This window comes from Hylobates moloch, unplaced genomic scaffold, assembly GCF_009828535.3.
Source record: "Hylobates moloch isolate HMO894 unplaced genomic scaffold, HMol_V3 SCAFFOLD_34, whole genome shotgun sequence".
NCBI classification, from domain to species: Eukaryota; Metazoa; Chordata; class Mammalia; order Primates; family Hylobatidae; genus Hylobates; species Hylobates moloch.
In genome coordinates, this window is record NW_026652309.1 from 3,220,113 (window position 1) to 3,234,950 (window position 14,838).

The window sequence follows — 14,838 nt, forward strand, 5'->3', positions numbered from 1 at the left end:
GAAATTTAGAAAGTGGCAGAAACATAGAAAGCAGCTGCTGCTTAAAAGCTTATTATAGTGTAGATGACAAATGAAGTCAAAACATGATCAATACTGGTTTATTTCATATTTTACACTGGGCCAAGACAACTTGAAGTTATTATTAGAAACTGTTTTGTTCAGAAAGCTTTGTTTTTCTGCATCGTGCGAAGCTTTCATGAATGGAGTTAGTAGCTATTTTGTTTTTCAAATGTAAAAAAAATACAGTGAAAACAATTTGAACTAGGAATTATTTATGTGCTACTTCATATTTCATTTCTAACTTGAATGCTTAAGATTCCTGATGTTTATGTGTGGTCTGGACTTGTGGGGTCCCAGAGTAATTGTTTGTAATATTGCCTTGTAGACCATAGCCCCTTGTTTCTATCAGCATTTGCCAGACAACATGCCAACTTAGCAATGGCTAGAAATGTTAATTCTTTTTTTTTTTTTTTTTTTTTTGAGAGAGTCTTGTTCTGTTGCCCAGGCTGGAGTGCAGTGGCATGATCTTAGTTCAAGCAATTGTCCTGCCTCAGCCTCCTGAGTAGCTGGCATTACAAGTGTGTACCACCGTGCCTGGCTAATTTGTATTTTTAGTAGAGATGAGGTTTCACCATGTTGGCCAGGCTGGTCTCGAACTCCTGACCTCAAGTAATCCACCTGCCTCGGCCTACTAAAGTGCTGGGATTACATGTGTGAGCCACAGCACCTGTCCTTAGAAATGTAAATTCTAGAAAATTATTATTTTTTTGAGACAGGGTCTTACCCTGTTTCCCAGGCTGGAGTGCAGTGGCACAGTCATAGCTCACGGCAGCTTCCAGGCTCAGGTGATCCTCCAATCTTAGCCTCCCCGCTAGCTGAGACTACAAGTGCTCACCAACATGCCCTGCTAATTTTTTATACTTTTTGTTGAGATGGGGTCTTCTTACGTCGTCCAGGCTGGTCTCAAGCATCCTTCTACCTTGGCCTTCTAAAGTGCTGAGATTATAGGCATGAGCCACCACACTGGCCTCTGGAACATTCTTTTTGAGAGAAAGGATCATTTTATATGCTAATCCCATTGTTAAGGGACACAGCAAACTAGCTAGGTGGATCTTTACCATGCATGCATTCTTTCGTTCAGCAACTTTTATTGAATGCTTGAGGTGGCCTAGACATATCAATGAGTCCATCAAAGATTCTTACCCTAAGGGTAGGGGTAGGAAGAGTGGACACAGCTGACAAGCAGTAAACCCAGGAAGTAAATGTTTTGTGTGTTCAAAGGCAGGGAGTTCTCTGGAAAAACAGGAAAGTAGATCAGGATAAGGGGGCTATAGATGGGGGACTTGGAATTTTAAAATAAGGTGGTCAGGGAAGACCTTATTGAGAGGATGATGAATGAGCAAAGATTTTTAAGAGGAGAAGGAATTCTTTGTAGAGGGATCGGCCAGTGAAAAGGCCCTCTGCCGAGGGACTGAGCATCTGGGAAATAGCCACAAGGCCTGTGGCTGGAGGCAGAGAAGGAGAGAAGTGGGAGATGAGGCGAAGAAGTAAGGGGTGGGCCAGATCTTTTCCACTGACTGCACAACCCGCAGGTAACACTGCCTGGCCTGTCTTTCTCTTTTACAGTGTTTAACTGGGGAGATTTTGCCTTACTTCCCCCCACCCCCAGGGGACATCTGACGTTGGCTGGAGATGGTTTTGATCATCACAACCTGGGGAGGGAGTGCTCTGGCACGTAGTGGGTAGAGGCCAGGCATGTTGCTAAACTTCCTACAGTACACAGCCCGCAGAACAAGTATAATCTGGCCTGGAATGTCAATAGTGCTGAGGTTGAGGAATCCTGCTCTGTTATCTTTATATAGTTCATCAGTTGTTGATTTATTTAGTTTGTCTTTTAAGATTTAATAAAGAAAAAAACACGAAAACGTCATGGGAAAAGGTTATTCATCATGTTACCTGGTTAGAATGCCTTCACAATTGACATTGAAGCGAATGCTGGCTATTTTCATTCACTTTGAGGAAAGGAGAGCCAAATCTTGCTTCCATGTATATTTTAGGAAGCCCTGGTGCATTGAAGGAGTAGTTAAAAAAAAAAAAATACAGCATTCACAGGTAAATAGTAATAATCTTACTGATAATCTTACTAATCTGGACTCAAGTAGGATTTCCTAATTTTGAGGAAGTCCAGACCTGTTGATCCACACCAGGGAAAATATTTGCATATGTGGGGAAAGAAATGATTGTCAGTACTTGGAATGAAAAGTACTATTCTTTACATATGAATATGATGGGCCGGGCGCGGTGGCTCACGCTTGTAATCCCAGCACTTTGGGAGGCCGAGGCGGGCGGATCACAAGGTCAGGAGATCCGGTGAAACCCCGTCTCTACTAAAAATACAAAAAAATATTAGCCGGGCGTGGTGGCGGGCGCCTGTAGTCCCAGCTACTCGGAGAGGCTGAGGCAGGAGAATGGCGTGAACCTGGGAGGCGGAGCTTGCAGTGAGCCGAGATCGCGCCACTGCACTCCAGCCTGGGCGACAGAGCAAGACTCCATCTCAAAAAAAAAAAAAAAAAAAAAAAATGAATATGATGGTATTAGTAGGAATATTTTCCTTGGATTTTGCTAATCCAGTATTTTTTAGACATCAGTCATTTGTGTGCCACTTTTTTCTATTTTTATTTTAATAATACTACCTGGATTTTTCTTCATATCAAATAACTTATTTTATTTAAACACATTTTAGAAAACTTTCATCAGTTGCTCTAAATGAAACTTAACCAAAATATAAAACAGAAATAAAATAACATTAAATTCTATGTATATAGACACAGTGCCTGCAAAAGATTCTGAGCTGAGACCTGCTTTGTATTAAAAGGAAGATTACCAGTCTTAGGGAAGTGTTCAAGACATGCCTGAACAAAAGGAATTTCCTTGATTTAATTGGAAAATGAAGAAGGGAATAACTTTCCCACTGTGTGATTTAATGACATTCAGTGTGTCACACTTGAAGATATGCTGTCTCAAGCTGTCTGCACTCTGTGGCCAGGTGACCAAGCTGTGCACTTGCATCATGGCTGGCTGGTCTCAAAGCTGTGCCTGATAGCATAGAACCAACCAGTGAAAGGATGGAGGCGGGATCTCGTTGGCTGTGATTGGCCACCAGTGGCCTATTAATGCAGAACTCTCCCAGGGTGGTAGCAGCTAGACAGCCTGGTTCTTTGTTCTTTATAGGACTAAAATTGTAATTCCATTGCTTAAAACAGAAATCCCTGTTATTTAGACTTGTTATTATTTCTGATGAATTTTAAACATCTTTCCTCTCTCTGCCCTTCCTTATATACTTAACATGAATTACCAAAATTTGTTCTACTAAATTCATTAATAAGATGATTGAATACTTTTGATTAATTCGTGTACATTATATTGACTGTGTGAATTCATTAATTTTACTTTAACAGTTACGTTTTTGACCTTTTTTTTATTCGACACTGAGATACCTCATTTTGTAAGCAGAAGCAAATTAGTTAATGTCTTTGGCTGCCTTCTAACTCACATTGTGGGTACACCTACAGGTGGTTTTAGGCTAGGTGCTGCATTTCAGGTTTGGTTTTGTGAAAGCTGGATTGTCTCAGCTTTCTCAGGGGCTGATAGGCTTTCATGAATTGAATCCTGGTAATCAAAGTCTTGGGGGAGTGATTTCTATAGAAACCAGTGTTCGTTAAGTGTCTGTGCCATGTGCCAGGCATTATATGACATGGTCCCAGTGTTTAAAGGACCTCCAGGTCTAGCTCTAGAGATAGAAACAGTCTACTTAGAAGCCAGGTCTGGGCTGGGCGCGGTGGCTCACGCCTGTAATCCCAGCACTTTGGGAGGCCGAGGTGGGTGGATCACCTGAGGCTGGGAGTTCGAGACCAACCTGACCAACATGGAGAAACCCCGTCTCTACTAAAAATACAAAATTAGCCGAGCATGGTGGTGCATACCTGTAATCTCAGCTACTCGGGAGGCTGAGGCAGGAGAATCTCTTGAACCAGTGAGGCGGAGGTTGCGGTGAGCCAAGATCACACCGTTGCACTCAAGCCTGAGCAACAAGAGCAAAACTCCTCAAAAAAAAAAAAAAAAAAAAAAGAGAAACCGGGTCTGATGGTGTGTGCCTGTAGTCCTAGCTACTTGGGAGGCTGAAGCAGGAGGATCTCAGGAGTTCAAATGTAGCCTGGGCAACATAGCAAGACCCTGTCTCTACAAAAATAAACAAAAAACAGAAAGAAAGAAACAGTCTACTTAGAGTTAATATTGTACCACTTTATGTAAAATGTTGAAGCCTGACAACTGCATAGTTCCATTTACTGCTCCTGCTTTATGTTATAGTTTAAAATATATAGAACCTCTGCATATGTTATAAATTCCACAGCACAAGGTTTTAATTTTTGCTTTAAACTATCATATGCATTTTTAAGTTAAGAAGAATAATAGTTTTTAAATATTTACCGTTTCTAATGCTCTTGATTCCTTTTGAAGATACAGGTTTCCAAATGGTATAATTGCACTTCAGCCTACAGAACATCTTTTAATATTTCTTGTAGTCCACGTTGGCTGGCTGTGTAAAAAGGGTGTGTTAGAAACAAATTTTTAGCATTTTTTTTTAATCGGACAGTGTCAGATTCCTGGAGGATGTTTTCACTGGATGTCAAGTTCTAGATTGCTAGTTTTGTCTCTCAGTCCTTTAAAGATGTGGTTTCGTCTCTACTAAAAATACAAAAAAATTAGCTGGGCGTGGTGGCGGGTGCCTGTAGTCCCAGCTACTCGGGAGGCTGAGGCAGGAGAATGGCGTGAACCGGGCAGGCAGAGCTTGCAGTGAGCCGAGGTCGTGCCACTGCACTCCAGCCTGGGCGAAAGAGCGAGACTCTGTCTCAAAAAAAAAAAAAAAAAAAAAATGTGATTTCACTGTCTTCTGCCTCTACTGTTTCTGGTCAAGAGTCAATGGTCATTCAGGCCATGACTCCATGTGTATGATACTTGTTTTCTCTGCTGCTGTCCCGATGATCATGTTTGGTTACTAGCAGTTTGACTCTAATGTACCTAGATGCAATTTTCTATGTATTTATCCTCTTGGGATTCACTAAGATCCTTGATTCTGGAAATTTATGTCTTTCACCAAATTTGCGGAATTTTTGGTCATTATTTTGTCATCTTCGTTCTTCTATTAAGTCCACTCACTCAGTGAATTTTTAAATTTCAGATAATTGTTTTAGTTCTCAAATTTTTATCTGATGCCTTTTTATATTTATGTTTCTTTGCTGAGGCTCCTTCTCATTCATGGCACATTTTCCTTTCCATCCATAAGCATTATTGTAATAGTTGCTTTAAAGTCCTTGTCTGTAATTCCAACATTTGAGTTCTCTCAGAGTCACTCTGTTTTGATTTTTTTTTTCTTTCAACTAGTTCAGGTTTTCTTGTTTTCTTCATATGTTGAGTAATTTTGGAGTATAATTTGGATATTGTGAATGTTACATGTTGTAGAACCTCTGGATTCTGCTATATGCCTCCAAAGAGTATTGATTCTTTTTATTTCTTTTGTTTTATTTTACTAGGCACTTAAATTGACTGGGGTCAGACTGTTAACTCATCACCCGTAGAGTGGATAATATTCCAAATCTTGGTTCAATTGTTTTAGCCTTAGCTGTACTGATGGGAATTTGTCACACAAATGCTTGGTTTAGGGCTCAAGCCAGGGTTTGGGCAGAGTTGAATACAGAGGCTTCCCCTGTTTGACTCTTTCCTTTCTGGGATTCCTCCTCTTTGCCCTTCCCCACACTCTCTAGTGTCTGTGGTTGCCCTGAGCTCTGGAGATACAAACATAAGCAATATTAGTAATAGAATCAGCTAATGATTTAATGATAGTAATAATTCTGACTCTGCCACTCTATGAGTAGCAATTTTCTTAACTTCTCTGAGCTGCTTTTTTGTTTTCTAATTTTTTTTGAGACAGGGTCTCACTCTGTTGTCCAGGCTGGAATGCCGTGCTGTGATCATAGTTCACTGCAGCCTCGACCTCCTGGGCTCAAATGATCCTCCCTCCTCAGCCTCCTGAGTAGTTGGGACCACGGGCACATACCATCACAACCATTAAGTTTTTATATTTTTTTTAGAGGCAAAGTCTCACTTTCTACCCCAGGCCGATCCCCAACTTCTGGGCCCAAGCGATCCTCCCATCTCAGCCTCCCAGAGTGCTGGGATTACAGGCATGAGCCACTTTACCTGGTCTGTTTTTTATTTTTGTAATGGGATTAATATGGTTTTTTATCAAGATTTAACAAACTACTGCTACTACACAGAAAGCTCTTAGCACAATTTCTGGTTTATAGAGGTAACCAAGAAGAGTAAATTATTATTCATTATTTTATGGCTTATACATAGCTTTTATTTCCTTGTTGATAGTGTAGTTTTATATAGTTAATGTGGTAGGATCATTAATATTCTCCAGTGACATCTATTCTTTGGTGGAGCTAATTGCTAAGTTCGTTAGTTGTCTGACTAAACAGTTTTTTGAAGAGTGAGTATTTTCTGTTATTTTATAACACCATGTTCTTAACCCATGAAGTACACAGTGGTCCTCAGAAGATCTTTTGAAACCCCTGATCCTGTATGAAAAGTATTGAATGTATGTGACTGTAGATATCTTCAGGTTCCAAAACCGTCTGTTACCCCAAAGCTTGGGAGCTACTGCTTTAAACTTAATGTTTTCAAGTCCATTCCAGCCTGGGCCTGCAGATGCTATATAACTATCTGTGGGATCGAGGCTGCCTATTCCTTCTGGACTCCGAAGTGCATTGAGCATAGCTCGTATGCAGTGACTCTGGTCGTTGGGCTTGGCTGTGGCCCAGTGTGGGCCTGTTCATCCAAGGCAGCTATTGTACAGAGAAATGGCATATTTGATTATGTCATACATATTTTTTCTGTAACTGTATAATTCTTTATTAAAATTCTCTGAGTAGCTGTTATACAGTGTAAATTTTTAATAAGCTCATATTATTAGCCTAAAAGAATTAGTTGAGGAAAAATGTGGTTCACATTCAAAGAAAAGTAAGTACCTAGGCACAAACTTGTCATCTCTAGATGGAACTCTTTTCCATTACTGCCTACATTGACTTTGGGTTTTCTACCTGCCTGGTAGGACTCTACTTTTTCACATCAGTGCCATCACCAACTGTCTAGTTTTCAGGGTGAGGAGTAGGAGGGATGCATTTCCACCTCTAGAGCAGGTGCCGATTAATCTTTCTGGATCTAACTATTGAGGCTGTTATTTTGCCAAAATTAGCCTCAGGGAAGTCCTCAGCAGCCTGTTTCTTCATCTTTATTTTCCTGGGTTAGCAATGGAAAGGCTAGGTGGGGGAGTGGGAGAAGGGAGGGCTCTGCCAGGTGTGTTTCTCTTTACTGGGCACAAACTCCGCCAGGCTGTCTTTGAAATAGCAAGAGTCCTCTTGATAATTAGCTCTCAACTCCAGGTAGTTCCCTGCCTGCCTTATCCTTTCAGGGATGGCCTCTTTTCTAGCAGGAATGGGAGGAGAAGATGACTGCTTAATAGAAAAAGTTAGTCATATCAGGGATTCTTAAAAAAAGACAGTTATATTTCTTTTTTTTTTCTTTTTGAGACGAGGTCTTGCTCTGTTGCCCAGGCTGGAGTACAGTGGCGTGATCTCACCTCACTGCAACCTCCGCCTCCCAGGTTCAAGCTGTTCTCTGCCTCAGCTTCCCAAGTAGCTGGGATTGCAGGCATGCACCACCACGCCTGGGTAATTTTTGTATTTTAGTAGAGACGGGGTTTCACCATGTTGGCCAGGCTGGTCTTGAACTCCTGGCCTTAAGTGATCCACCCACCTCAGCCTCCCAAAGAGCTGGGATTGCAGGCGTGAGCCACCGCAGCTGGCCAAGATGGCTACATTTTTAAAACTTCTAATTTTAGTCAAAGAATAGATATTCGTAGGCTGACCGTGTGCTCTGAGCCAAGGCCTTGCCTTGCTTGGCACATGGACCCTTTCCCTTCATCCATAGATCACACCCGTAAGGCCTCGTCTACATTTCCAGGTTCAGTGTCTTATGTGGAGTGAGAGGACTTATATGTCAGGCAATGCAAATGTAAGCCCTTGTCATTTTTTACAATGTGTTTACAGTATTTTCCACTTGTTTTATCTACTCCTAATTTGACAGCTATATTTTAATAACTCATTTTTATTAAATCTTTCTGAAGAATTCAAACTAATGTTCAGAAATAACAGCACAGGACCTGACCGTTAGTAAGCAGGTAACTCCTGCTGGGAATAGCTGCGCATGAGCCTCCTTCTGGTTAGGGCAAACTGGGTGAGTGACCGAGGGAAAGCTGCCTAACTTCTTTAGGTATTGGTTTGCTCATCGGTAAAACAAGCAAAAGAATCTTACTTGGTTGAGTTGGTGTGGGAATTGAATCATATGTGAAAGCTACTTCCCTGTCCCTGGCCTATTATTAGAGCTCAAAAAATGTGGCCATTATTTTTATTATTATCATCATCCCAACAACTCCCCTTACCACTGTTATTCCTAGAGAGTAGCCTCTTTGCTATGAGTGTTCATTGCCCTGGGATTAGTCAGTGTGTTTTATAGAGTGGATGGAAAGATTAAGTTAATTCAGTGGTTGGTGTTTTGTTGGAGACCATACTTGGTAAAATGCATAGTCTTAAAGTAAATTATGTGTTTAATAATGTTCCAGGGGCACATAGTATGTGCTCATTAAACATATAATGAGTAAATTCACTTTAAGACTATGCATTTTACCAAGCCCATGTGCTAGGCTTGGAGAATCCAACAGTAACTGGACATAGTTCTGCCCTCAGGAGCGTTTATTGTGTAAGGACTTCTTGCAGATAAACAGTGAACTTCATGTTGCAGGAGGCTGGCACAGGTTGTCATCACCAGGGGTACCTGAGGTATGAGGAGAGTGGGAAGGCAAGCCATTCTAAAGAGGCTGCACCCTAGCTGAGACCTTAAGTCTAAATGAGAGAGAGTAGGTAGGGAACAGCATCTTCCGAACGCTGTGGAGGATGTGAAACATGGGAGTAAGTAAAGGGAGGTGAACAATGTCAAGGTCGGCCAGATCCTGCAGGTCTTCCCATGCATGGTCCCACTTACTCCAGCATCCTGATGGCACAAGGGAGGGGTTTCATCCCACCCTCAAGATGAGAACACGGAAGTGTGGACAGGTGACATGACGAACTCTGGCCACACAGCAGTGAGTAGTAGTTGTGGGATTCATCCCATTCCAGGTGTGTTTGGCTCCAGAGCCCATGAATTCAGCTACCCACTGCACAGGAGGGAAAAGAGCAGGTTTAAAGAGGAAGAGGGGCTAGGCATGGTGTCTCATGCCTGTAATCCCAGCACTTTGGCAGGCCGAGGCAGGTGGATCACCTGAGGTCTGGAGTTCAAGACCAGCCTGGCCAACATGATGAAATCCTGTCTCTACTAAAAATACAAAAAAATTAGCTGGGTGTGATGGCGCATGCCTGTAATCCCAGCTACTCGTGGAGGCTCAGGTGGGAGAATCACTTGAACGCGGGAGGCGGAGGTTGCAGTGAGCTGAGATTGGCCCACTGCACTCCAGCCTGCGCAGCAAAGTGAGACTCCATCTTAGAAAAAAAAAAAAAAAAAGAAGAGGAAGGATGATAATTGGCTCATTTTTGGCCAGAATGAGTTGGAGGAACTTCTTAGATACCTGTGTGGAGAGGTGTGGTTGGGTGTTGTGGGGCCACAGATATGGATGGATGGGAATGTATGTCATGGCATCTATGAGGCTACATGAGTACGTTTAGAACAGACCGGATGTGGGGTGGACTTTCTGTCAGTTTTGCTAACAAGTAAGGCCAAACTGATTTGTTTTTCCTTCAACTGCTTTAACCTATTTGCACAGCCCTGTGTGATGAGCAGAGCTTCTTCAACAGCAGGGCTTTCTTAGAGGTGAACATCTGCTCACTTGCTGAGTTCTCCAGTAGAGGATTGGTTCCTTTCGCTCATGCATTAGACAGACCGCACTAAAAGAAAGGCGTCCGGCTCTTCTTTGTTGCTCTGATACCTATTACTTTTCTTTTGGGGTTCTTCAACTGACCATTTCATTTTGGGTGAATTCTCAACGTTGCGATTCTTGGAGACTTCAGCTGTGAAGGTAGAACGCATGCCACAAGGCCATGTCTTTGCCCAAGTGTGACTTTTCACAGTTGATGCACACTTTTGAGTGTGGGTTCCCCCGCTCCATTCTTCCTCTTTAGATGGATTTGAAGACTATGGTACAGATTGCGACAACATGAGAGTAACAGCCTTCTTGGACATTCCAGGCCAGGATAACCTGCCTCCACTCACTCGCCTGGAGAAGTATGCTTTCAGTGAGAACACCTTCAACCGGTAAGCCCAACCAGGCCTGTGTATGTTGACAGCTCTCTGTTGTGTGCTTTAAGCTGACACTTGGGGCCCCTTCTCTTTGACAGCTTTGAGGAGACTTCATGGATGATGAGGTAGGTTGGATACAGATTGTCACCAGGATGCTGGGCTTCTGTCTGAATGGTACAATCTTATTAGGCTTTTTCGTTATTTTTGTTACTGTTTTGCTGACCACCTGGTAAGCCAGGAAGAAAATAGTGATGAATTTCATGGTGTTTAAGTGATTAGGATTGCCAACTGTGTTTCTTTCCCATATGCAGTACTCAGAAAAGTCATGCATTCCTTAATTGAGAAGCACCAAGAAGCATCAGTTGGAAGCATTGTCTGCCCGCTTTGTATTTTGACTGCACTGTGCATCAGGGACTTTGGTGGCAATGTGTCATGCCATGCTCCATTGTCACTGTGTACGGTGTTGGCAGGGTTCGACTCCAGGCCCACCTTGGCTCAGTAGATGACCTTGATTCTTAATATCCTGAAGAAAGCAGAAACTAAGGCTTCCCTTTCCATTTATGCGCTACCCAAACTTCTGTGAATCTGAAAGCATTCTTCCCTCCTTTCTCAGCAGAAAGTCTCTCTCCTCCTGTTCTGCCCTTTGATGGGCCCTCTGTCCCTGATCCCTCTCCCACCTCAGCTTTGCCTTCTGTTGTCTGTGTCTCCTCTTCTGTTACAGGTGCATTTTCACCCCACTTGCAACCCTGACTTGTCTTGTTCTAAACTATCCTCTGAGCTTCCCTACTTCCTTCCCCATGTAGTCCCTAGCTACACCACTTGCCAAGACTTGATGGTACTCACATAGTCTCTTTCCTTACCTTCATCAGCTCTTACTTTTAAAAATTACATTCTGGCTGAGCGCGGTGGCTCACACCTGTAATCCCAGCACTTTGGGAGGCCGAGGCGGGCGGATCACGAGGTCAGGAGATCGAGACCATCCTGGCTAACACGGTGAAACCCTGTCTCTACTAAAAATACAAGAAATTAGCTGGGTGTGGTGGCGGGCTCCCATAGTCCCAGCTACTCGGGAGGCTAAGGCAGGAGAATGGCGTGAACCCAGGAGGCGGAGCTTGCAGTGAGCCAAGATCACGCCACTGCACTCCAGCCTGGGTGACAGAGTGAGACTCTGTCTCAAAAAAAAAAAAAAAAAAAAAAATTACATTCTATTAAAAAAAAAGAAAAAGATAAAATAAAAATTATATTCTATGCCAAATATAGTAGGCTAAGCTCTTTCATCTATTAAATCATAGAAAGCTCACAAGGATGTTATGGATGGATCCATTTAATGTTGCAGGATGAGTCCATTGTTATTCTCCTTTTATGCTAGGGAATGATGATACCCTGAATGGTGTCTTTTTTCTTTTTTGTCTTTCTAGTTTTGGCATCTAGCTACCGCCAAATGTAATTTAATTTTATTGTTTCTGGACTTTATATATGTGAAATCATAAAGGATACATTACTTTTATGGATTTCACATATATTAATAGTTTGAATTTGTTCTTTTTATAATAGTGTTCTTGAATATATTGACATTTATCCATCTACTATTGTTAAAGAAGAGTTTTGCTATGAACAGTCTTGTACACGTATCTGGGGGCACACAAGTATGTGTTTCTGTAGGACATGTACCCAGGAAAGAAATACTGTGTGATGGTGTATGCTTATCTTCTGCTTTAGTAGATAATGCCAGTTTTCCAAAGTGGTTGTATCAGTTTATACTCCTACCTTTGCCCTACTTTTTTTTTTTTTTTTTTTGAGACAGAGTCTCGCTCCATTGCTCAGGCGGGCGATCTTGGCTCACTGCAACCTCTGCCTCCTGGGTTCAAGCAATTCTCCTGCCTCAGCCTCTCAAGTAGCTGGGACTACAGGTGTACACTACCCATGCCTGGCTAAGTTTTATATTTTTACTAGAGACAGGGTTTCACCATATTGGCCAGGCTGGTCTCAAACTCCTGACTTCAAGTGATCCACCCGCCTCGGCTTCCCAAAGTGCTGGGATTACAGGTGTGAGCCACTATGCTCGGTCTTACCTTTGCCCTACATTTTATCTGCCGGTTGGTATTGTCAGATTTTTGTATTTTAGTCAGTCTGGTAGTTTGGTGGTGTATATAATGATATCATTTGTGATTTGAATTTTTATTTTCTTTACTGTGAGTTTAAACACTTTTTCATATGTTTGTTGAACATCTGTATTTCTTTTTTGTGAAGTGCCTGTTCAAATCTTTGGTTGAACTGGTAGGGAGAAGACGGATTGTTTGTCTTTTTATTATCAGTTTGTAGGAGTTCTGTGTATATTCTAGATTTCAAACCTTCATTAATTATGTATGATAAACATCTTCTTTCAACTGGTGGCTTGTGTTTAAACTCTCTTTATGGTGTTCTTTTGGTGACCAGAAGCTATTCATTTTTAATTTTAATTTTTTGTGTTTTTTTTGAGACTTTGGGTAACAAGGTAACAAGTTCTGTTACCCAGCTAGAGTGCAGTGGTGTAATCATAGCTGGAGTCTCAAACTCCTTGGCTCAAGAGATCCTCCTGCTTCAGCCTCCTGAGTAGCTGCCACTACAGGAGCATGCCCAGCTACTTTATTTTGCATAGAGACAGGGTCTCACTATGTTGCCTAGGCTGGTTTCAAAGTCCTGGCCTCAACGGTGTGAGCACTGTGCCAGGCACACAAATATTCACTTTAATGTAGTTAAATTTATTGACATTTTCCTTAATAGTGCATTCGGAAGCTTTTTTCTCTATTTCTTTATATTGCTTTAAAGCCTTTATTTTTTTTTTCTGTGAAATAGATATACTATATTTCTGTAATCTGCCTGAACTTAATTTTTATCATAAGAAAAATGGCTCCAGCTTCATTTTCCTAATTGTCACAATGTCATTTATCAAAAGTACGTTCTTTTCCCACTGCTCTGGAGTGCCACCTCTGTTATAGTCCAGCTTCTATTTACAGTCTTTGGACTCTCCCCTTTTTTCCAGTGGTCCCCTCAGCCAATACTACACTGTTTTGGTTACTATAGATTTATAATGAGTCTTGATACTTGATAGAACAAGTCTTCCCATCTTGTTTTTCTTCTTTGGCATGACTCGTTATTCTTGGTACTTTGTATTCTCATGTAAATTTAAAATCCAGCTCACCAGATTCTAACAAAATGAAACAAAACAAAACATCTATTAGGATTTTGATTGGGTTTGCATTGAGTCTATAGGTCCATTTGGAGAGTATTGCCCTTTTTACAATGTGTAGACTTCCAATCTATAAACATGGTATATCTTTTCATTTATTTAGGTTTTCTTTAGTTTCTCAGTACAGTGTGATCATTTTCTCTGCAGAGGTTTGGTGCTTTTTTTGGTTGTGTGTTTTAAAGGAAATTTGAGACATCATATTTTATCCAGTTAAGGACTTAGAACAAATCTAACTGTAATATCATTATCACATTTAACAAAATTAACAACAATGCTTTCTAGTTTATCACTCTACGTCAAGTTTTCCTGACTAAAAAATACCTTTTTATGGTTGATTTATTTGAGTCATGATCCAAATAAGGTCTGTAGATTTCATTAGGTAGATGTGTCTCTTAAGTCTTTTTTTGTTTACAGGTTTTTTTCCTTTTGATCTTAAACTCTTTTTAATCTCCAATGGTTCTGTCTTTCATCTTTCTCCATATCATTTATTTGTTGAAGTGGTCATTAGCTTAGAGAATTTTCCACATTCTGTATTTGGTGGTCATTATTCTCATGGTATCATTTTCCCTGTCTTTTCTGTAAACTGAAAATTACATTTGGAGAATTTATTATATTCTGCTTCAATTTTTTTTTGAAGCAATACTTCATATTGTTTTGTGAAGTTCTTATTACAAGACACCAGGAAACAATGTCTAGTTGTCACACTTTTAGAGATTTCATATTGAGCAGTGGGCTCAGGTGTTTTATTCTTTCATTATAAAATTCCTCACCAGTCTTTCTTCTGATGATTTCAGGGTTCACAAATAATCATTGCTTAAATCTGTTATTTCATTCTGGGTTGGAAAATGACAATTTTTTTTTTATTGTCCGCGAGATCTGTTGTGTCCCCATTTCCATCCTGTTATTTGTTATTTGTGCCCTCTCTCTCTTTTTTTATCCCCCTAGATAATTCTTACCAGAAGGTTATGAATTTCATTAGTTATTTCAAAGACTCAGGTTTTGGCTTTGTTTCTGTTGTATGTTTGTTTTCTATAATAGTTCAATAATATCTGCTCTAATCTGTATTATTTTTTTCTTGGGGTTTTTTTTTTTTTTTTTTACTTCTGGGATTTAATTGCTGTTCTTTTTCTTACTTTAAGGATATTTAGCTCAGTTTTTTGTTTTTTGGCTTTTCTTTTGTAACATCTGCATTTTATATT

The 14,838-nt window shown here is 40.9% G+C and overlaps 1 non-coding gene across 1 annotated transcript in view; it reads left to right on the forward strand.

Annotated features, from left to right (window-relative positions):
* Positions 1-10,424, forward strand: part of LOC116463387 (uncharacterized) — a 20,544-nt gene extending 10,120 nt beyond the window's left edge. Inside the window, exon 3 of the transcript XR_009212039.1 lies at positions 10,293-10,424. This is a non-coding gene — a transcript (uncharacterized LOC116463387). The remainder of the gene's footprint in view (positions 1-10,292) is intronic.
* The last annotated feature ends 4,414 nt before the right edge of the window (positions 10,425-14,838 follow it).